We start from the raw sequence: 25,038 nt of genomic DNA, 5'->3' as shown, positions 1-25,038 counted from the left end.
GGCTCCCTTGGAATTCTTCCACACACACCCCAACTATTTGTCCAGTTCTTCAGCATTCTAGATCAATGAGTCTGCACCTACTCAACAAAGCCTTCTTTTACAAACCACCTTAGAACCCTGGATGACAAGTAAGATATATCATGCACGCACCCAATCTGGGGACATGCTGAGAAATGCCAAGGCCAGCTGCTAGTTGGCAGCCACACATGGAGGAAGTCAAAATCTCTCTGCTTACGGTCAAAACTTGCCTAAAGGTTGCCATTCTTCTATAGAATCCTCTCCTCTTCCCAACCCTGACAACACCCTCTCTCTGTGTGGCCTACTGAGGGTGAGTAGCAAAAATAAAATCACATATTTCTCAAAAATCCTTCCACAGTAATCTATAAATTAAAAGCATCAATAAAAAGAGCCCCCATTAGTCAAGAGGCATTCTAATAAGTAGATCTCTAAGAGTAGACTCTCAGAAACCAACGCAGTACCACTGGGAAGATCTGTGGGGGCAGGGAATCCTCCCTGAACCTCTGAATCCCCAAGCCACCAACCTCCTCCTGCTCTGTAGCATTAATCTGTTTATAGCCCCATTAGCTACGAAGGCCCAAGAAAAGGCAGATACTAGTTCTGCTTATCACATTTCTTAACGTGGACAGGGGGCCTTGGGCAAATCACGTCCATCTGAGCCTCAGTTACCTAATCTGTAAAGTGAGAGGAAGGTCTTTAAGATTCTTTCAAACTCCAGCATTCAATTTTTTGCCCAATCTGTTCCTCCGAGTTAATTAAGGCAGAACCCTAAATGAAGAATGGGGAAAACCATCAGCCAACTAATTTATCTACTCAACTATCTCAAATGATTGTTTGTGCTCAGCTGGTTAAAGGGACTTACTATTTTGACAATTTTAGACATACTTGCACACAGAGGGGAGCCTAGCTTTGGAGAGAGAAGATGCTGGAGATTGTTATGCTCACGATATCAGAAATTTAGGAAGGTGAGATGGGTGCGTCCTCTCTGATGCTTTGGCTTTAATGGAACTTCAGTCCTTAGAGCAGATTCTTGCATACCTGCTTCTCCTTTTCCAAGCTTCTCCTCCAGATCCCTGCCAAGTGAACAGCTTCCCAACCAGAGCCCTTCTGGACTCGAGAAAGATCCCTTCTCCAAACTCCCTCTCCCACCTGCTGGCTGGGCCCGAAGATCCGTCGACCGTCCCATCGACTGTCCATTAAACCATTCTTTAGACCAACCTGTCAGCCATCTGTTGACCATCCCATTAACCATCCCATCAACCTCCCATCAACCATCCTGTTGGCTGTCCCGTCAACCATGAGCCATGCACTCATGGCTGTGAGACCTCTCAAAACGCAGCATCAGAAAAGAGGTCTCTGAGAAGTAAAGGGTCAGTCACATAACACAGCTTGGTCAGGCATCACCAGTGCAGGGGACAGGTAGGTATGGGGGACATGGGGTAAGGGAAGGGATGTGGGTGAGCAGAGGCCCTTCAGCTCTGGACTCTGAATCCCAGTCCACTGGGTCTGAAAAAGAAGAGCAGAGTGGACCCAGGACCAGAGGTGACAGGATTGGGTGGAGGTGGAGGGGATCCAGAAAGGGTGAGCTGAAGACACCTATTCACCTACTTCGCATTTCTGCCAAAGTTTGACCTTATCTCCGTATCTTATTTTCCCACTGGCACACAGGATAGAAGAAGTTATTTATGTCCAGTTTACAGTCTTTTTTGCTTGCCAACCATCCACCACAAAATACTTCTTGTCAACAAAAATTTTATTTGCCCCTTGCTAATGCAAAATAACTTAGCTGATAAAGCAGAAGTTGATTTTATTTTCATGGATGTCCTTAGTTCTAGCAAACCTCCGGGTCACACAGGAGATCTCAGCCAATTTCATCCTTATGCCTATATACCAGAAGAAGAACTAGCTGCAGGGGAACTCACAGTACCTCATGTTCTTCCACCACAGGTGGGCGAGACTTGCAGAGCATCTTAAGAACCTGGAGCCATAATGTGCTATTGTGGGAATCAGGTATTACCATGTTCAAATTGGAACTCCCACACATCACCCACGTACACACACATTTTCCCCTTCTAATTTGTCTATCAATTTTTGAAAATCTGATGTTTAAGAAAAATGAAACAAAAGATTTTAAACACTCACGAATTTTTTTTATAATTCCCATAAACCATCCACAAATAACAAAGAAATCATGTAACTTTGGCTTAGACAGCCCCTTGCAGAGAGAGGGTTTTCCCACCCTCTGTTTTCTCCTTCTGAAGGAATTGGACAAGTTTCCTTCCAGCTCTTAATTCTTCAAGGGACAGAAAATATGATACAAATTGCAGAAGTCAGGCATTCAAAGACGACCCTGCTTTTGTTGACATGCTTACCCAAGGAATGTCACTGGCAACAGGGTCTCCCCTTGAATACATTATGCCCTCATAGTGTCTTTGTGCTCAAGATGGAGCACGGAGAGAACCTGGGGAAGGGGTGGGTGAGCCCATTCCAGGGTCGTGGACTACACCCACAGGAGATGGAACAGTGACTGGTTCCAACAACTGAGGTGAGCCCTCACAGCTTCTCCCAGCTTGTGGCACTGTCCTGGTCAACATTTTATTGACAGCTGGATGTAGACGATCCATCACATTGCCGGGTGCCACAGAGCTGGGAACAATGGTACATCAGAGAAGCCCTGAGAGGCTATGGTTATTGGGCCTAAAAACACCAGATGCAAGGTCCTACATCAAGTATCAGTCATATAGATAAAATGGGGGAGACCTGAATTAGCAGTTCCTGTGAAAAAGTCCTACATTTTTAGGTCACTGCAAGCTTGACACAAGCCAAGCTTGTGGTGATCTAAAAATGTAGGACTTTAACCTGGCTACCAAAAGTATTACTTTAGTAATAAGCCAGGACATCTTAGGAGGGCATCCAGAGTTTCTGTGGCTACCACCTGCCACCTCTCCACCTTTGCCATCTATCATTTCCTCACCTCTGCCACCTGTCACCCCTTGCCTCTGTCACCCATCACTTCCTCACCTCTGCCACCCATCACCTCTGTCTCTATCACCTGTCACCTCCATGTTTCTGTTACCCATCACCTCTGTGATTTTGCCTTCAATCCCCTCTGTGATTCTACCTTCAGCCACCTCCATGCCTCTGTGTCTCTGCTACCCATCACCTCTGTGATTTTGCCTTCAGTCATCTCCACACTTCTACCACCTATCACTTACAGAAGTGATGCCACCTATCACCTCTTTACCTCTGCCACTCTTCACCTCTTGTCTCTGCCACGTGTCAACTCTGTGCCTCTACCACCCATCACTTCACCTCTGCCATCCATCACCACTGTCTATTACCTGTCACTTCTATGTTTTTCTTGCTCATCACCTCTGTGATTCTGCTTTCAGTCACCTTCATGCCTCTGCCACTTGTCACCTCTGTGCTTCTGCCACCTATTACCTCTGTGGTTCTGCTTTCAGGCAACTCCACACCTCTGCTACCTATTGTTTCTGTCTCTGTCACCCATAACCTCCTCATTTCTGCCACCCATCACCTCACACTGCCACCTGTTACCTCTGTGTCTCTGTCACCTGTCACTTTCACGTTTCCATTGCCCATCAGCTCTGTGATTTTGCCACCCATTACCTCTTACCTCTGTCTCCCATCACCTCGTATCTCTGTTGCCTATCCCCTCCAGGTCTGTGCAGCTCAGACCACCCTCCCAACCTGCAGACATGTTTCCAATTATCTACAAGTCCTCTCCACCAGTACATCACACAGACCCTAAAACTGAACACTGTTTAAACCACATTCAAAATCTACCCTCACACCTGTACCCACACCCATAGTTTCCAGGCGGCCCATCAGCTTAGACATTGGCATTATCCTGCATCTCTGTCCACTGCTCTCCCTTACCTCTGCCAAAGCCGCTTCCCAAAGAGCATCATATATTGACATCTGCACTGCCCCTCTTGGCCAGTCATTCCCTCCTGCCTGCACGTCTGCAATGACCACCATCCTATCTCTTTCCTTCATCGTGATTACCCCAGCCCAATCACCAAAGAACCTCCAGAATGACTTCTCAAAACACAGTTCAGATCATTATCAGACTCCTTCTTAATATTCCCTTCCCTGCAGAATGAAGCACAAACCCTGTAGCCAGGTTCCAAGTTCCTTCCTGACCCGGGTCCTGCACATCTCTCTACCCCACCCCACCCCACCCCTGTGCCAGGCACAGCCACCCAAGGACATCCTCCCACAGTTGCAGCTGTCCCTGCCAGGCTTCCTGGAATTCCCTCCCCTGCCCAGTCCCCTTGGGAATCCCCAGCAATTCCCTAAGACCTGTGGAGGAGTCTCTGGCCACCCTGGGTCACACCAAAACTAGGTGGACCTACTTTGTGTGGTCTGTAATGAACCTCTGTTTATAGATCAATCTCAGCCGCGAGACTGAGAGACTTGGTGAGGAACCATGCCTTGTCTTTTCACCCCAGCCCCAGGTTCTGAGTTCTTACTTGCTTGCTTAAAAACAGGGGGGGATGAATGAATGAAACAATGCTTAAATGCACACTTGGATGGGTGGGAAGGTGAATGGATTCCGCCTTTCATTCCTTCCCGTTTTACCTTGCCCCTGAATTTTCTCATGGCAGTGCTTTCTGCAACAGGGCTGAACTTCCAAAGCCAACCTGAAGCAAGCCTACGATACATCTCTAAACAGACTCACAAGACAGAAAGAGGCTTGGGTTGTACCAGCCTGTCTCCCAAGGAGCTGCCCCTGTGTGGCACCTGCTACCCTAGGAGAAGGGAGACCTCCTGGTTTGGTGCGTGAAGGACCAGAGAGAAGTCATCATCTCTCCATCTCTAAGGAAAACCTGCCTTGGAGGGAAAAATAGGGGAGAGGTGCCTGAAGAGAAGAGGCAAAAAAAAAAAAAAGAAACTTCTCTGATCTTTCTATAGCAAATGACTGTCAAGGAGCCACTGATCTTTAAGCCTTGCTGAATAATGAACAAGGAGAAGTAGCAGCTTGAAGAGCCACTGCAATGAAAAATGTAGGGAATTTTATTGACTTCTCATTAAAAATGTTTCATCTTGCAGAGCATCTGCCAATAGGAGCACAGACACTCATTACATGGTCAGGACTCAAAACATGTGGGCAATCAATGTATTTTATCTTTTGAAGAACATTCAAAGGACATGACACCCCAGTCTAGGGAAGACTCCAGAGACATTCTAGCAATGTTTAAATGCCAAGGCGTAGAACATCTTCAAAGACTGCATTTGTATGGGTTGTCATCTTTGGGCCGGGCCATCTGATTGAAAGACAATGTTACCTTGAAACTTTATTATACCAGTCGTCAAGAGGCAATTTTTTTTTTATTTTTTATTTTTTATTTTTTTATTAACGGAAAGAAAAAAAAAAAGAAATTAACACAACATTTAGAAATCATACCGTTCTACATATGCACTCAGTAATTCTTAACATCATCACATAGATGCATGATCACTGTTTCTTAGCACATTTGCATCGGTTTAGAGGAACTAGCAACACAACAGAAAAAGATATAAAATGTTAATATAAAGAAAAGAAATAAAAGTAGTAATAATAGTAAAAAACAACAACAACAAACAAACCAACAAGCAAACAAAAACAAAAAAAACCCTATAGCTCAGATGCAGCTTCATTCAGTGTTTTAACATGATTACTTTACAATTAGGTATTATTGTGCTGTCCATTTTTGAGTTTTTGTATCTAGTCCTGTTGCACAGTCTGTATCCCTTCAGCTTCAATTACCCATTGTCTTACCCTGTTTCTAACTCCTGCTGAACTCTGTTACCAATGACATATTTCAAGTTTATTCTCGAATGTCCGTTCACATCAGTGGGACCATACAGTATTTGTCCTTTAGTTTTTGGCTGGATTCACTCAGCATAATATTCTCTAGGTCCATCCATGTTATTACATGGTTCATAAGTTTATCTTGTCTTAAAGCTGCATAATATTCCATCGTATGTATATACCACAGTTTGTTTAGCCACTCTTCTGTTGATGGAGATTTTGGCTGTTTCCATCTCTTTGCAATTGTAAATAACGCTGCTATAAACACTGGTGTGCAAATGTCCGTTTGTGTCTTTGCCCTTAAGTCCTTTGAGTAGATACCTAGCAATGGTATTGCTGGGTCGTATGGCAATTCTATATTCAGCTTTTTGAGGAACCGCCAAACTGCCTTCCACAGTGGTTGCACCATTTGACATTCCCACCAACAGTGGATAAGTGTGCCTCTTTCACCGCATCCTCTCCAGCACTTGTCATTTTCTGTTTTGTTGATAATGGCCATTCTGGTGGGTGTGAGATGATATCTCATTGTGGTTTTGATTTGCATTTCTCTAATGGCCAGGGACATTGAGCATCTCTTCATGTGCCTCTTGGCCATCCGTATTTCTTCTTCTGGTAGGTGTCTGTTTAAGTCTTTTTCCCATTTTGTAATTGGGTTGGCTGTCTTTTTGTTGTTGAGTTGAACAATCTCTTTATAAATTCTGGATACTAGACCTTTATCTGATATGTCGTTTCCAAATATTGTCTCCCATTGTGTAGGCTGTCTTTCTACTTTCTTGATGAAGTTCTTTGATGCACAAAAGTGTTTAATTTTGAGGAGCTCCCATTTATTTATTTCCTTCTTCAGTGTTCTTGCTTTAGGTTTCAGGTCCATAAAACCGCCTCCAGTTGTAAGATCCATAAGATATCTCCCAACATTTTCCTCTAACTGTTTTATGGTCTTAGACCTAATGTTTAGATCTTTGATCCATTTTGAGTTAACTTTTGTATAGGGTGTGAGATACGGGTCTTCTTTCATTCTTTTACTTATGGATATCCAGTTCTCTAGGCACCATTTATTGGAGACTGTTCTGTCCCACAAGAGGCAATTTTATGTTGAGTTTTTTTGTTGTTGTTACTGGCTTCTTGACAAATCAGAGAGGCAATAAAACAATAGCAGAACAGATTTAAAAAAAATATTTTCAAAGAAACATTTATTATATGTCAACATTTCATCTCATCTAATACACAGCTCAAGGTTCCTAATGATCTTCATTAACAGTCATTCTGAATGAGGGAAAATATATAGAAAAGGGCAAGAGAAAGGGAGAGGAAATGAATAATTTACCTGTCCTTGGGTACGCATATATGACCATGTTAAAGATGAGGGAAGTGAAGTTCAGAAAAGTTTTTGCAAACCAGCCTGAGATCATACAGCTATTGAGCTGGAAAGCAGAACACAAGCTTGGACTTGTATGTCAGAGATGACAGAGGAGGATTTGCAGGGGCGAAGCAGCTGTGTACCCTGTGTGTGAGGGGCTGGGGTCAGGGGTCTGGCCGTGGTGGAAAGCTGTCTTTGGGCAGTGTTGGGAGGGACGAGAATCCTGCTAGCACCAGTATCTGTCAGAGTACAGGCCAGGCAGAACTGAGGCAGCTCTCATGCTGGAGGGAGGCCCTGAAACTTTGAAAAAGAAAAGAGTCTCCCCTGAGAAGGCAGCACACCCAGTGGTTTCAGGCTGGAAGTCACAACTACCTCTGTGATAGGGGAAAAAGTGAAAATCCAGGATAAAGGAGACCTAGATTAGTGGTGTCCAGGTTTCCTGACAGAAGCAAACTTACATCCTTCCTGAGGTATTTTAAACTCAGGCCACAAAGAATCCCCATACATGGGGATTTAAAAAATCCTCAAATATATAGGGGTAAAAGCCACCCTAATCTACAGAGAATTGGACCATGAAGATTTTAGATATGGGAACTGATAAATTCAAAACTGTAAATATGCAGACATGCTGTATTAGTGTTCTCCAGAGAAACAGAACCAACAGGACATATGTGTATGTACATATGTGTATGTATATGTACAATAAAGAGATTGACTATAAAGAATTGGTTCTCATGACTGTGGGAGCTGGCAAGTCCAAATTTAATAAAGCAGGTTGCAATCCAATATAAAGTCTGAATTTCCCAAAGGAATCTGGCTGATTAACAGTGAATCAGAAATTCTTCTTTCTGACCTCTGAAATCTTCAGCACTGGCTTTTAAGACCTCCAGTTAATTGGATGAGACGTCCACATTATTGAGGGAAATGTTATTTGCTGATTGTAGATGCAATCTGCCATAGATGCAATAACTGATTATTGCCAGTGTTTGGCCATTGCATGCTTGAACAAAATCTGGAAACTATAACTTAGACACAGTGACACATAAACCATCACACATTTAAAAGAAATAAAAAATGAAGGATAAGAGACTCTCAAAATTGGCCATGTCATTTTGGGATAGTATCAATGGATTTTCTGGAAATGAGAAAAATATTAATCGAAATTAAATTGCAGAATAGACCCAACTGAAAAGAGAATTAGTAAGTTGGAAAGCAGAGCTAACAAAATTATGCAGAATACACACCTGAAGAAATGCAAAATGAGAAAATCACTAAAGGTAGAAATCGATGCAAAAAAAAGATAATGAAGGAGCAATACTTCCAGAATAGCAGTTTGAGGAGACCCACAGACCAATTCTTCAGTGAAACAAACATAACTGGTAAAAATTATTTTTTTAATAAAAATAATCTTGAAAATTTCCAGAAATTGCCCCTAAGAGCACAGAGAAAATGAAGAAATGTTTATTCAAGAAAATGCACTAAACCCCACTGATAACAACAAGCATTGTGGCACTTGAGCCACAACCATCTCCCTTCTTCTCCCACTGCAGTTCAGCTTTATGCAAACTGCATTCTGGAGGATGTGGCCAAAAATATGGGCAGGCCTCCAGAATTTCTCATCCCTCCAACTTCGTGATGCAGAGGCTAAATTCCTGATAATGAGTGCAGCTTCCAAGTTAGAGGTTCCTTTCTAGGTGCAGGAGGCTGAGACTCCTGGGGCCCCAACCATCTTTACCCTCACTCACTCATAGTCTGGAGGTTCTTTGCTGGAAGAGGCAAGACAAGAAAACTAGAGGCTCATGTTCCCACCCAACCCCTGGAGTACTCATTCAGAGATTTCCCCAGAGGAAGAGGGTGACCATAAGAACAAAGAGCTCTGCAGCAACTGCCAAAGAAACCAACTTTATTTGAAAGCCAGTTTAAGCCTAAGAGTGCTGATTCAGTTTGCTAAAACTGCTGGATATATACCAGAAATGGGTTGGATTTTTCAAAGGGGATTTATTTGGTTACAAATTCACAGTTCTAAGGCCATGAAATTGTCTGAATAAGGGATCCAGAGAAAGATTCCTCGACTCTGAAGAAAGGCTGATGGCATCCACGGTTCCTGTTACACGGGAAGGCTCATGGTAATGTGTGCTGGTCCTTCTCTCCAAAATGTTTCTGGGCTTCTGTGTGTCCTTGCTTGTTCCTCCTGGGATATTTCTGCCTCTGAGCTCTCTCTAAAATGTCTCCACCTCTTGTATTCTCATAAAAGAGCCCCAGAAAAGATAATTAAGACCCACCTTGAACTGGATGTGTCACTTCTCCATGGAAACAACCTAATCAGAAGGTCCCTCCACAATAGGTCTGCACTGGCAAGAATAAATTGGAAGAACATGGCATTTCTGGGGGTACATAGTCTCAAACCAGCACAAGCACCCTCAAAATGATGGAGATTTTGATGGCAAGCAATGTAGAGGAGGTTGGTAATTCTAAGAGAAAAGCAAACTAAACCATTGGACAACTAGTCTTTTCAGAGAAAACCAGGGAAAGAAGATAGCAAATAAGAATCCCCCTGGGATTCTCAAACCTCAAAGACTGGCCTCAAAGACTGGCCTCAAAAGTACTATATCTAAGTATAACTGAATCAGACAGTGAAGCAGGGTATGCCCCAGACATTGTTTGAAAAATAAAAGAGCAATCAGTGGAGTCTAACAGCTGGGTGTGATACAAAATGAAGCAGACAGCTGAACAGAGAGATGAGAAAAGTAGTTAAGGAGAGCCCTGCTAAAACCACTCTCATCCCTGGGTGACTGCACACTGCCCAAAGCTGTGCATCTGCACAATGACATCAGAGGATTCACAGTGCAAGTAAATAGACTCCACTAAAATAGTCTAGCCAAGTCTCTAAAGAAATAAACAATAAACAAGCAAACAATAACAAAAACAAACTCCAGAGAGAGGGATACAGACAGAATTACTACAATATATTATCTAATATCTAGTTTTCAACAACATAAAAAATGACTCATGCTAAGAAATAGGAAAGTATGGCCAATACTTGGACAAAAAAAAATCAAGCAATAGAAACTGCTTGTAAGAAGTCCCAAATGTGAATTAATAGACAAAAACTTCAAAGCAGTCATAATAAGTATGTTTAAATAACTAAAGGAACCATGCTTAAAGAAGTAAAGGAAGTTATGATGGCAATGTCACATCAGATAGTGAGCATCAAAACAGAGATGGAAATTATTAAAAAGAACCAAATGGAAATTCTGGAGTTGGAAATTACAACAGAAATGAACAATTCATTAGAGGAGTTCAATAGTAGAGTTCAACTGGCAGAAAAGAGAATCATTGAGCTTAAAGATAGATCAACCTAGAAGTGCTTTCCTTTCTAGCTTTAAATATTTTTAATTGATAAGATAGTCCTTAGTGTAATTGTTGCTCAAATAAAAAAGGTAGATTAATATGAATCAGCAGTCCAAAGAACAGAAAAAAAAAATGAAGAACACCGAACAGAGCTTCCGAGAAACACGGAACACCATCAAGCATACCAACATATGCATTAATGGGTATAGAAGGAGATGAGAGAAAAGATCACAAAAATTATTTGAAGAAATGATGTCTGAAAACTCTCTAGATTTGATGAAAAACATTAATCCATGCATCCAAGAAGCTTATAAACTCCAAGTATGATAAACACAAAGAGATTCACACCAGCACTCATCATGGTAAAATGTTAAAAGACAAAGAGAAATTTTTGAAAGCAACAAGAGAAAAATAATTTGTTACATACATGGAAACCCCAGCAAGATTGACAGCTGACTTCTCATCAAAAACAGTGAAGGCTAGAAGGCAATGAGATGAGATAGTCAAAGAGCTTAAAGAAAAAAACTGTTAGACTGAGAATCTAACATGCAGCAAATCTATCTCTTAAAAATGAAGGCAAAATAAAGACATTTACAATAAACAAAAACTGAGACAACCCATTGCCTAGGAGACTCACCTTACAAGAAATACTAAAGGATATTTGTGCCAGTTTGAAGCTATTATGTACCCCAGAAAAGCCATGTTTTAAGCCTGATCCATATTGTGGAGCCAGACCTATTGTTCAAGGTGAAAACCTGATTAGATTGTTCCCATGAAGGTGTGACATACCCAGTCATGGGTGTGACATTATGGTTAGATTATTTCCATGGAGATGTGATACACCCAATTGTGGGTATGGCTTTTTGATTAGATGGAGATGTGACTCCACCTATTCAAGGTTGGTCTTGATTAGTTTACTAGAACCCTTTAAAAGGGGAAACATTTTGGAGAAAACTCAGATGCAGATACTTAGAGAACAAAAGTGACAGAGCCAACAGAGCCAACATGAGACCCAGATGTTTGGAGATTCAGGGCCAGCAGATGTTGCCAGATGCCTTCCCATGAGATGCTAAGTGAGCCCGAACCTGGAGAGAGACAAGGGGAGCCAAGAGTTGAAACTCAGCCCTGCAGAAGCCAAGTGAGGAACCCCCACAGTAAACAGAGGCTGACAGCAACAGAGTGCAGGAGCAAGGGACCAGCAGATGCCAGCCAGGTGACTTCCCAGCTAATAGACGTGTTCTGAATGGCATCAGCCTTTCTTGATTGAAGGCAACCTCTTGGACATTTTCACAGTCTTAGAAAGTAAACTTGCAGCTTAATAAATTCCCTTTTTAAAAGTTGTTCCATTTCTGGTATATTACATTCCAGCAGCTTTAGCAAACCAAGACAGTGTTCTTCAGGATAGAAGAAAGTGACCATAGACAGTAATTTCAGTCCTCACAAAAAGGCAATGAGCACCATAATGTGCCAATCAGCAGATGGATTTTCACGGCTACAGTGTAATAATAAAATAATAAGGGATTAAAAGCATCATTTACTGAAATAGATGATGATGATAATGATGATGATTCTTCATAAGCCAATGATGAGGTCAGGTGGCAAAACCCTTAAACCCTGGTGCAAACTTTTCGCTCTCAAAGCCCCGTCTGACCTCATCCTTCTGCAGGACTACTACACTAATCCCCAGCCCTGGACTAATCAAATCGCTTGCTCCTTAGAGCTGCCAATGAAAAAAAAAAACATTTTCAGGGCCACTAACATTATAGTTTTACTGTTTATACCAGTGAGTATCAAACTTTCCTGTACATCAGAACCACCCAGAGGGCGTTTAAATCTCCAATCGCCACGATCCATCCGCAGAGCTTCTGATTCAGTGAGCCTGGAGTAAACCCAAGAATCTGCATCTCTAACAAGTTCCCAGGGGATGCTGTTGCCAGCAGTCAGGAAGCACAGTCTGAGACTCAGTGGTAGTCATCATTTCTGGAGAGTCTACCCTGTGCCAGGCACTGTGTTTAATGATTTACACAAAAGATTTCCCTTGGTTTAGCTCTTATGCAGATTCTGAGGTAGATAATAATGTCCCCACCAGGAGATTGCGTCCTTTGGGATTGCAGCAAAGTGTGATGTAGCAGAAGATGCATACTTATCACATAGTGCAAACCCTGGGTCCATGCAAGATGCGTGCGTGCATGCATGCTTGCTGATCATCCAGCAGGGGGCACTGCATGCCTACTTTCTCCAGTCTCATACACGGCTGGGCCGGTGGTCTTTGGCAAATGTTTAACGAATGATATTAATCAGATAATTAATGCAAGAATAATATACAGAGATGCATTTGAAATATAAAGCTAGGGGCAAATAGACACTAAAATAGTTACAGAAAAAAATTATCAGGCAAATAATAATAAAAAAAAGCTGGTATAACCATACTAATATCAGACAAGACAGATAATGAAGGATATCGCAGAATGATAAATGGAGCCAATCAAATGGAAAATACAACTATCCCAGACGTGTAGCATGTAATCACATAGCCTCAAGCTACATAAAGTGAAAACTAATGAAACTGAAAAGAAAAATAGACAAATCGACAATCATTGTGGGAGGTTTTCACCTCCCAATAACGGATAGAACAAAAAGACAAGAAAGTTGGTAGAGCTCTAGAAGTTCAACCTGATGAACACACCTGACCAACACTTACTGGGGACACATGCCTTTCAAGTGCACATGGAGCATTTCCTACCAGTGGACCATCCGAGCCACAAAGCCAGGCTCAACAGATTTCAAAGGTCCGAAATCACACACAGCACAAACACAGTAAAATTAAGCTAAAAGTTAATCATTTTTAAATAACTAGAAAATCACCATCTGTTTGGGAATTAAGCAATCAGACTTCTAAATAATGCATGGGTCAAAGAATTGTTTAAGGTTGCCAAATTTCTCTAAGAGCACCAGCCTCATCTCTCACCCCTCGTGTGTAAGAATTTTGACTTCCCTTCATCTCATCAAAACTTCATAAGAGCTATTTACGTTTTACTACCGGATGAGGCTAGTTTGTTTCTCACGACTTCATTTGCATCTTCCCTGATTAGTCTCAAAGTCAACTACCTACTCAATTATTTACTGGCCATGCTGGCTTCCTCTTCTGTGAGCCATCAGTTCACATTCACCTTAATTTGCTGGGGCTCCTATAATACCAGACTCTTCAGCTTAAACAAGAGAAGTTTATTGTCTCTCAGTTCTGGAGGCTAGAAATACAAAACCAAGGGGTCAGCAGGCCATGCTTTCTTTGCACTCTAGTGTCCTGGCAGTGTCTGATGAAGGCTCCCATAACTCAGTCTCTGCCTCCTACCTGGCCTTCCCTCTCCATATCTGTCATTTTCTCCCATCTCTGTTCTGTCCAGATTTCCTCTGCTTACAAGGACTCCAGTCATTTTGGATTAAGGGGCACCCTGATGTTGTTTGGCCTCTCCTTAACTCATAACATTTTCAAAGAGCCTATCTATAAGTGGGTTCACGCACGCCCATAGAACCGGTATCAGGGCTGGGAGATGTCTTTATGGGATATGCTTCCATCCTACAACACCCATTGATGGTTTCTCTACTGGATTGTTTGTCTTCTTTTTTGTAGATGCACTTTGTAAATTCAGAATATGCATACTTATCACATAAACAAATTGAGAAGAAAAGATTACCAAATCAACCCCATATGTTTGGCAGTTTAAAAATACCTTCTAAATTACTCATGGAAAAATAAGTAATAAATTAATCAAAGAAGACATCACCATAGACATGATAAATCACTTAGAACCCAGCAACAACAAAGACAGCAGACAGCAAGTCTTACCTGGCACAGGCAAAGTCACACTTAGAAGGAAGTTTGTGCCCTAAATGTTTAGAGGGATAATAGCTAAGCATCCAACCACAGGAAGATGGGAACAACAGAATAAACACATAAAAAATAGAAGGGATAAAATAATGACATCAAGAACAGAAATCAATGAACTAGAGAAGAGTATGATCATAAAGCAAAAATCAGTCCCTGGGGCAGTGGGATGGGGAGAAAATTCAGGGAACGAGACTCACACTATTGCTTTTTGCACTTTTCTACAGTCTGAATTTATTTGTAAGGACCATGGGTTACTTTTAAATCCCCATTCATGTTTTTATACTGCTAATTCTATAAAAGATCACTATCTTTTCACTGAAGAGATACAAATATATACATATAAAGCTGAAGACCCCACAACCTCATCCCACCCCCAAAGGCAACCTCCATTGTCAGCTTCATGCACAATTTTCCAGAGGCTATAAGTTTCCAGTTTAGTGTTTTTTCATTTCCTATGAATTAATATATACACCTATAACATGTACCTGTCAAAATGTATTACATTCTTACTCTTCAAAAAGTCAATAAAATGACAGCCTTAAACTCCAGGAGGGAATCTACAGATCCAGAAAGAAATAGAGGTGCATGAATGGCCTTCATCAAACTTAACCTCTTACTTCTGAGACTTGTGCGGTCCTAACGGGACAGCGTCCCCACTCTACAAAAGAAGGGCTTTGCAAGGAGGAGGCCATGTCCGTAAACTACTCCACCCAACGTGGTCCCGAGTTCACAGGTATTTTGTGCCCTGCTTCTCCAAAGATGTGTGGGAAATTTGCAATTTATTGGCTCCTGCTAAAACCTGTAATGACCATGCTAATTATTGGCAAACCCAATTCCATTTCAACCTGAACTTACCCCTTCCCTGGGGCTTTCCCTGAACTAACTGGAGTTCCCAGGGCTGGGAAGGCCCCACCACCACCTGACCCTTCAGTCAAACTCTGTGCCAGCCCTCCTGGGTGTTCTCTAAGGTGAGGCATCATTTCCTGTGGGGTCTGTGAGATCCTTTACCTCCAGGGTGTTGGGGATTGAATCACATCCCCCACAGAAGACAGTGTCAGGTCTCAGTCAACATTCCTTGGATGTGAACCCACTTCTAAATAGGACCTTTGAAGACATCCTTGTTACTTAAGGGGTAGACTCCTTTGTGAACAGGATCTTCAAAGATACTGTTTAGCTGAGGCCAAATTGAATCACAGTGGGCCTTACCCCATATTACTGTAACCCTTATAAGAAAAGAAATTGGGCATGGAAACCAGAAACCAGGGGAAGCCAGAAGTCAGAAGAAGCCAGAGAGGAGAGAGAGATCAACAAGGTCAGAGAATGGGCACCCCCAGAATGCTTCCACTCCCAGAGAAAGCATGGCCTTGCTGGAATCTTGATTTTGGAGCTCTAACTCAAACCGTGAGCCAACCATGCCTGCTGTCTGAGCCAGCCCATGGCAGGGCAAACTGAGACGCTGAGGAAGGGGGGCTGGGTCTTTGGGACAGACCCCGGCGTGGGCATCCTGCCACCCAAACCATACCCTCAGAGTTCTTCCCCTTGGTGGTCTTGGTGAGGCCAAGAATAGTAAGCTCCAAGTGCCAATGGTAGGCTCCAAGAATAGTAAAAAGGGGGTGTCGCTTCCAAATGGGAATTCAAGTCTTTTCCGGGGCCAGCCCTGTTCACAGGAAAGGTATGATGTAGGAGCAAAAAGCACTGGCTCCAGGCTAAGTTGCCCCCACATTCCCTAGATACTGGGTAAGTCCCTCAGTTCCTTATCCATGTGGTGGTTACAGCACATGCCTTTCCTGCCTCTGAGAAATGTCATCAAAGTTAAACACCATGCAGCACAGAGCAAGGAGCATGGCTGTCTTTAAACCAAATGCACCTACTCCTCAGCTTCATCGCATTAGGCCCTGGAGTGGCTGGAAAAAGCTAGAGGACCTGGAGGGAAGGGGAAAGGGCAAGGGATTAAACTTCTGTTGCACGATGCCTGTTCCTACCACAAACCCCAACCCTCACCCCTGAGGCACACGAAGATCACCAGGTCTCAGGTGAGAAAACACCCCTATATACTTCTCTGGCCCTCACTGGATACTGTGGGGGACAAACCTGATTTGGGAGGTTTGAAATCCCGAGTTTGAACAGATCTCAACCAGATATAAACCCTCGTCCCCAGTTCCCGCTTCCCAAAGGCATGAGGCAGCAGTTCTGCTCTTTGTCTTGTCCCTTGAGGGGAGAACCTGCCAGAGATTAGGGAGTAGCCCACTCAGTCCCCGCTGCAGGGGACCACCAGCCTCCAGTCAGTCCCAGCCTTGGGGGACAGGATCCTTCTTCTCCCCACTCAAGAAAAATCTTTTCTGTGAACTTTCATCAAAGATAGTGAGAAAAAACCATCTCCCGCTCCTCTCCTTGCAATCCTAAGGCAAGGACATAAGGAAGTTGCCCCCAAAGGCAGCCCAGAGACCTCTCACATCCACATCCCTGTAACATGGCGTGCAGGTGATATGGAGGGAGTATGTAAGCCTCAGTCACCCACAGGTCAGCGCAGGGTCTCATCAACAGTGACACCCCCCACATCCCACCCTTGGAGGGTCCCTGACTGTACTGTGTCCAAAGCTCAGCGAGGCCGAGGACTGCTCGGCTCAGTTAGGGACTGTCCAGCACAAGAGGTCACTGTTAGGGCCGTGTGGGAGTCCCTAAGGCAGCTGGGAGCCACCCCACTACTGGGCCCCAGGCCCTACAGCACGGAGAGTATGATCCCAACCCCAGAGGAAGCTATAGGAACTGTATTTTTTTTTTTTACAACAGCCCAGCTTTAACAGGAGGTATGCAGCAGCCACTCTCCCGAGCATTTGACAAGGTCTGAGCATTTCTTCACCACTATCGTATTGAAATTCATTCCATAACCCCCATTTTATATGTGGAGAAACTGAGGCTCAAACAGGGAAGCAACTTGCCCAGGTAGCACCCTAAACTGTGGTTCCTGGAGTCCTGCAATAGCTGAAAATAAAACTAGAGGACCCAGGGAGAAGGAGGGAGAAAACCCTTAGGACATTGTATTGATTGATTATGTCACTCTCCCTCCAGAGCCTGCTCCAAGTGGATGTTTTCATAAGAATTTGAATACTTGAAAACATCAAAACAACTTCATCTCACCTCCCATTTCTGTCCCCTCCTATCATCATACAAATGACCCCAAAAAGAAAAGGAGAGAGTTTTGTTCCCTCTGCCAGCCTGTATCCAGAGTAGCTGCACCATTCTGCATCCTTGCCAATATGTTTTTAAAATTAGCCATTCTAATAAGTGTATAGCAGTACCTCCTTGTGCAGGACAGAGACAGACTCCTGTGCAGAGGTCTTCCTTGTACTAGGACATTCCCAATCAAGTGTGGCCATGTTCCTAGCACTTCCATCATAAATCAAAAATTGGTTAAAATATTTTAACACAAGTCACAATAGAAGATACATAAAACAGCCAATGAGCACATGAAAATATGTCATTATAGAAATGCAAATTAAAGCCAAATGATTCACAGAGCTGTTTGGTTTCAGGAGAAAATGTCAGCTTCCCAGCAGAGGAGCTGGGAAAAGATTGTGGTCTTACTTAAATGGTTCCAGTTCTGTTTGATTAATATTAGACTTGGTCACAATGAAGTCAGGTGACTGAAACAGAGTCTCTAAAGCCCAGTTGGATATATTCAAACACCCAACCCCACTGGATGATGCAGATGAAAACATGGCTCAATGGAGCATCACACCTGTCCATCTTCTTGGGTAGAATGATTTGGGGACTTTTTAGTGTCAATTCTACCTAAACAATTCTATAAACTTTATAGGGTCCTAATAAATATTCCTACTGATGCTTTTTGGAAACCTACATTGTTTCTAAATTAGAAAAAGGAACCACATTAAAATAATTGTGGAACAAAGAAGCAGAATAATGAGAGGAACTGACCCTCCCCAGACATTAACCTTCTTAAAGTGAAGGAACTGCAAACCAGGTCAGCCTGGTAAGGGAAAAGTTAGGTGGGTCAATGAAATGGAAACAGTACCAGGTTTATCTTGCATGTCAGTGGTTCTCAACCAGAGAAGGTATCACATCAAAAAATATGGATTTTGAAAAAAAAAAAAACTTTCTCCAAAAAGTTTCCTCTTCTAGGGGTGGGCCCCTACCCACCCACGCAAAACCTGGCTCCGAATGAGGATGTCCCAGGGAGGAGCAGGGCAGACCAGTTTGTATAAAATAGCCCCCAGACTCTAAAGTATACCCAGTTAAGATGCACCCCGTATACTGGGTGTTCAGCATCTCCAGTCAAATCGATGGGGAAAAGAAGGGTTATGGGATTGCCAGTTTGCATCTGTGGTGGACCCCAGAAAAGCCATGTCCTTTAGTCCTCATTCAATATTGTTGGCGCGGAGCTTTTTGATTATTCCCATGGAGATGTGACTCACCCAATGTGGGTATTAACTTTTGAATAGAGGATGATGTGACTCTACCCATTCCAGATGGGTCTTGATTACATTACTGAAATCCTTTAGAAGAGGAAACTTTTTGGAGAAAGTCCCAAAAGCCACAGCAGAGCTGAGCAGAGCCATGGCAGAGCCACGAGGCCAAGAATCAATGCCAGAGATCTTTGGAGATGAAGATCTACATCTTTGGGGGAGCTTCATGAAGTAAGGGGCCTAGAGAGGAAGTTGGCGGATGTTAACATATTTACCATGTGCTTTTCCAGTTGAGAGAGAAATCCTGAACTTCATCGCCATTTTCTTGAGTGAAGGTGGCCTCTTGTTGGTGCCTTAATTTGGACATTTTTATAGGCTTGCTTTAATTGGGACATTTTCTCGACCTTAGAGCTGTAAACTACAAACTTATTAAATTCCCTTCTTAAAAGCCATTCTGTTTCCGGTATGTTGCATTCTGGCAGCTAGCAAGTTAGAAGATGGGATCTTGGGGAAACCAAGCTTTCACTTACATGGGGTGAGTCCACACCTTATACCACTGTACACCACAAGAAATCCAAATAGGTGAAATACTTAAGGATAGAATGCGAAATCATGAAAGCACAAGAAAATGTGGGTAAAACTTTTTAATACCTGGGAGGAGAGAATGTTTCTAAACACAATAAAAATGTTTAAATGAAAAGACTGAGGGACAGAAATTCAACTACAAAATTGTGTACAGCAAAAAACATATATACATATATATATATATACACACACATATACATAAAAACATGTCCACAAAATCAAAAATCAAAAGACATAGTAAACCATAATTACATGGAATCTTGAATAGAGCAGTAGTGTGCTACCCCAATACATACCAGAGAAATTTGGGCAGGTAATAAAAAAATAATTTGCAAAGTCCTCTTGAGGGAGTGGGGGGAAAGGAAGAAATATTAAGCTTCCCCATCTGGGGAATTCCCAATATTTTTGCAAGCAGTGGGCACAGCCAATTCAATGGGCTTAGCCCTCAATCTTAGGCTTTGCCTCCTATGAAACTTATTCCTGGCAAAGGAGAAGCTAAGCCTGCTTATGATTATGCCTAAGAGTCACCCCCAGAGAACCTCGTTATGTTGCTCAGTGGCCTCTCTCTCTAAGCCAACATGGCAGGTGAACTCATTGCCCTCTCCCTCTCTATGTGGGACATGACTCTGAGAACTATACATCTCCCTGGCAACATGGGACAGGACTCCTGGGGATGAGCCAGGACCCAGTATCATGGGATTGAGAAAGCCTTCTTGACCAAAAGGTAGAAGAGAAAAATGAGACAAAATAAAGCTTCAGTGGTTGAGAGATTTCAAACAGATTTGAGAGGTTATCCTGGAGGTTATTCTTATGCATTATATGCATATCCCTTTTTAGTTTATGGTGTATTGGAGTGGCTAGAGGAAAGTACCTGAAACTGTTGAACTGTGTTCCAATAGCCTAGATTCTTGAAAATGATTGCATAGCTATATAGCTTTTACATTGTGACTGTGTGATTGTGAAAACCTTTTGTCTGATGCTATTTTTATCCAGTGTATGGACAGATGAGTAAAAAAATAAGGATAAAAATGCATAATTAATAGGGGGAGATAAGGGATTAAAAAAACTGGGTAGATTGAAATACTGGTGGTCAATGAGAGGGAGGGGTAAAAGGTATGGGATGTATGAGTTTTTTTCTTTTTAATTCTTTTTCTGTAGTAATGCAAATGTTCTAAAAATGATCATGGTGATGAATACAGAACTGTGTGATGATTTTGTAAGCCACTGATTATACTTTGGGTAGACTGTGTGTAAAGGTATCTCAAATATAGATATATATTTTTTAATGAACAAGGAGATACAAGTGCTGGAGGAAATGTGGACTGAGAGAGATTTAAATGCACAAGCAGTCATGGTTTTTATCTCAGTTATACCGCTTACCTTGGGACATGTCTTACTGCCCGGTGCTGTTGCTTCCACATTGGAGTAGAGCGCAAAGGATATTAAGGAATGACGAGCAAGATAGATGGGATCAGGCGGTCTGAAGCTCAACAACAGACAACTTTATTCTTAACTGGTTCCTGCTTAGATACTGCAGGGTTCACGTGACAAAGAGTACGCATGCACCTGGTGAGAATAGAGAGAGCTTACTTAAGATGACCTTAAAGAACCTGGGGCTAAGACAAACCAAACATTCTCTCTCTCCCAGACTGTTCTCCATTAAGCAAATAGCAATCTCCACAGATTACCACTGTCACCACTCTGAAGCCAGCTGTTCTCAACAAATTCCGCAGGTCTTGTTTTAACCGTTGCTCCTACGGAGATTGTTATTTGTTGTGAAAATAAGTACACCTAAAGATCAATTAGCAAAAGCACTGTTTACTTTAAATTTTTTAAACATTCATGACAATCCATCACAGACTCCTGTAGAACAACATTTTAGTAATCTGGAAAAGAAAAGTGATGCGACTCAAACAGGCAGCCAACAGATACAGTGGCGCGGCTTGCTATTTTGAACATTTGTTATTTAACACAGCTGAGGAGGAACAGAAAGAGTATAAACAGCCCCAAACCTAAGACTATAGTATTGAAAAAGTGATGTAAATTGTACATTTGATCTTCAGTATGAACCAATGCTGTTTCTATGCCATTTAATCTATTAATGATTTGTTCATAAATATGCGATTGACTATGCCACAGCTCCCTGGCATTTTTATGCCATTCTCTAACATAATTCTGCGTTTGTATAGTTTGATGTAATGCAGTTCCAGCGACCACAGCCGCAATGATAATTCCAGTGATTCCAATGACAGCTGCAACAATGAGTCCAGTTAGTCTCTTAGTCCTTTTTAGACATTCTTTTGCCAAATGGATTAGGATTCATGTTTCTGGAGAGGATCGCCAAGGTCTTTACATCTGTACAGGCAGCCAAATACCTCTTCTTCTCCTTGCTGCTAAGATCATCTTATTTTCTGTAACATAAGTGCTTAGAGACAAATGAATAGAGAATAATTCTTGCAATTCCCAGGAAAACTTTCTATAAATCTCTCTGACTAATGTTGTATTTATCATCCCATGGATTTGGCATAAATCATCCTCTATGTATTAAACTCTGATTTAGCTTGCCTTTCCACATAGTCTCAGTTATCTCCGAGTTAGAGATGGGTGGTTCCACAGGGGCCGCATCTCTTACAATTCCATAGGAATTATTAATTATGACAACTGCTCGATCCATATGACATAAGTGCCATCCATTCCAACTTTCTTTCCCATCTAATAGGCAAGTATCATTTGATTTCATAGAGTTTAAAGAGGGATATACATATAATTACAAGAATCATTCTTAAACTTAAACCATGTAGTTCAATTACTTACTGTATAACCTATGCATATGGGTCTTTCTAAAAACGGAAGACATACATTTGACACCATTCTTCCCTCTTCGTTAAGTAGTCCCAGAAGCCTTGAATCTACTGGACCTGGGAATCCTAAACTAATATTCAGATATATTGTTAAAGTTGCATCTGCCCATGTTAGGGGCCGCAGCAGAGGTGGGTTAGGAGTATAAGCCCAGTAAGTATAATTATGTCCTATAATGTGCATTACCTATTTAGTTATTTTCATCAGAGTCGACATGTCTGGGTTTTATTCTTTTCAAGGGAATCCAAACCGAGTTTCCGTCATCTGTAATGACAAAAGCAAATCCTCTTCCCCACACCTTTATCATGCCTGGTTTCCATAAATCATCCTTAACATCTTTCCAACAGATAGGCTGCAGCTGCCTATCTATTGTCATATCTATTGATAGATATTGTAATATCTATCTATTGCCTATCTATTGTCATATGTCTTGTCATATGTCATATGTCATAATGTCATATGTCATATGGATCACAGAATTATGTTAGAGAATGCATAAAAATGCCAGGAAGCTGTGGCATAGTCAATCGCATATTTATGAACAAATCAATAATAGATTAAATGGCATAGAAACAGCATTGGTTCATACTGAAGATCAAATGTACAATTTACATCACTTTTTCAATACTATAGTCTTAGGTTTGGGGCTGTTTATACTCTTTCTGTTCCTCCTCAGCTGTGTTAAATAACAAATGTTCAAAATAGCAAGCCGCGCCACTAAGTAAAGCCATGCTAGTAGTATGGTTCTGGTAAAAACCCTTGGCTCCCTCCCAAATCAAAGTCAGAGAGCTTGACTGGTAGCCAATGATGGGTAAGACCCTTTCTTCAAAGCTTAAGGGCAACCTAAGACAGGCATAATCACCTTGGCTAATAAAATAAAAAGGGAGAAATGTAGGATCAAGGGTTAAAACAAGACCTGTGGAATTTGTTGAGAACAGCTGGCTTCAGAGTGGTGACAGTGGTAATCTGTGGAGATTGCTATTTGCTTAATGGAGAACAGTCTGGGAGAAAGAGAATGTTTGTTTTGTCTTAGCCCCAGGTTCTTTAAGGTCATCTTAAGTAAGCACTCTATTCTCACCAGGTGCATGTGTACTCTTTGTCACGTGAACCCTGCAGTATCTAAGCAGGAACCAGTTAGGAGTAAAATTGTCTGTTGTCGCTGAGCTTCAGACCCCCTGATCCCATCTGTCTCGCTCGTCATTCCTTAATATCCTTCGCACTCTGCTCCAACATGGAAGCCACGCAGTGCCTTGATTTCTTTAACAGTAGACTAGAATTAGCTGAAGAGTGAAGGAGGTAATCATTTAAGACACTGAGAACGGCACCAGGCACAGGGAGCACTCATATGCGTTAACGTCTTTATCATCTCTCGAAATAATCTCACTGCAAAGGGGCATTTATGAAGATGTTCGCAAGCATTCATTATGGGAGAAAGCAGAAGAAACAAACGACGTGTCCAGCAAAAGGAAACTCGTTAAACAAGTGTGGGTACATCCGCACAGCACAACACCAGGCCGCCCTAAGAAAGGGCAGGATTGACCCTGGTACAATGTGGAAAGAGTTAAATAGTACATAGTTCAGTGAAAAGGACAAATTTCAGAATAGTATAATCTCATTTTTGTCATCTGAAGGAGCAATTGGGAGAGAAGTTTGAAATGCAGCTTATCAAATGCAGGTTCCCTCTGGGAAGGGAAGCTGACCATAGAGAGGAGGAGACAATGAGGAATTTTTGTTTTCCATCCTTCTGCATTGTCTTTGCGTGTTTTCAAAAACACATACGGAGATTTCACAGAAAAAGTTTTCAACCAGCTGGGTCCCACACCCAGGGAAATCTGATCAAATGCCCAGACACCAGCAGAAAATAATGGATGACGCTCGGAAAATTGAAGATAAGGCCCAGTCAAAGGAACAAACCAATAGTTCAAATGAGATACAGGAGCTGAGACAACTAATGCTGAATATACGAACAGAAATGGAAAAACTCTTCAAAAACCAAATCAATAAATTGAGGGAGAACATGAAGAAGACATGGGCTGAACAAAAAGAAGAAATAGAAAATCTGAAAAAACAAATCACAGAACTTATGGGAGTGAAGGACAAAGAAGAAAAAATGGAAAAAACAATGGATACCTACAATGGTAGATCTAAAGAGACAGAAGCTACAATTAGTGAACTGGAGGATAGAACATCTGAATTCCAAAAAGAAACAGAAACTATAGGGAAAAGAATGGAAAAACTTGAGCAGGGGATCAGGGAACTGAATGACAATATGAAGCGCACAAATATACGTGTTGTGGGTGTCCCAGAAGGAGAAGAGAAGGGAAAAGGAGGAGAAAAACTAATGGAAGAAATTATCACTGAAAATTTCCCAACTCTTATGAAAGACCTAAATTTGCAGATCCAAGAAGTGCAGCGCACCCCAAAGAGAATAGACCCAAATAGGCGTTCTCCAAGACATTTACTAGTTAGAATGTCAGAGGTCAAAGAGAAAGAGAGGATCTTGAAAGCAGCAAGAGAAAAACACCATCACATACAAGGGAAACCCAATAAGACTATGTGTAGATTTCTCAGCAGAAACCATGGAAGCTAGAAGACAGTGGGATGATATATTTAAATTACTAAAAGAGAAAAACTGCCAACCAAGACTCCTATATCCAGCAAAATTGTCCTTCAAAAATGAAGGAGAAATTAAAACATTTATAGACAAAAAGTCACTGAGAGAATTTGTGACCAAGAG

The 25,038-nt window shown here is 42.0% G+C and overlaps 1 long non-coding RNA gene across 2 annotated transcripts in view; it reads right to left on the bottom strand.

Moving 5' to 3' along the window:
* The window catches only part of LOC143684030 (uncharacterized), a 53,889-nt gene extending 32,931 nt beyond the window's left edge, over nucleotides 1-20,958 (bottom strand). For both annotated transcript variants that reach the window (XR_013175796.1, XR_013175795.1), the window contains exon 1: nucleotides 20,823-20,958. This is a non-coding gene — a long non-coding RNA (uncharacterized LOC143684030). The remainder of the gene's footprint in view (nucleotides 1-20,822) is intronic.
* Between the last annotated feature and the right edge of the window lie 4,080 nt (nucleotides 20,959-25,038).

The sequence above is a fragment of the Tamandua tetradactyla genome, chromosome 1, assembly GCF_023851605.1.
Source record: "Tamandua tetradactyla isolate mTamTet1 chromosome 1, mTamTet1.pri, whole genome shotgun sequence".
Classification (NCBI taxonomy): Eukaryota; Metazoa; Chordata; class Mammalia; order Pilosa; family Myrmecophagidae; genus Tamandua; species Tamandua tetradactyla.
This window is presented reverse-complemented; position numbering and strand designations above follow the sequence as displayed.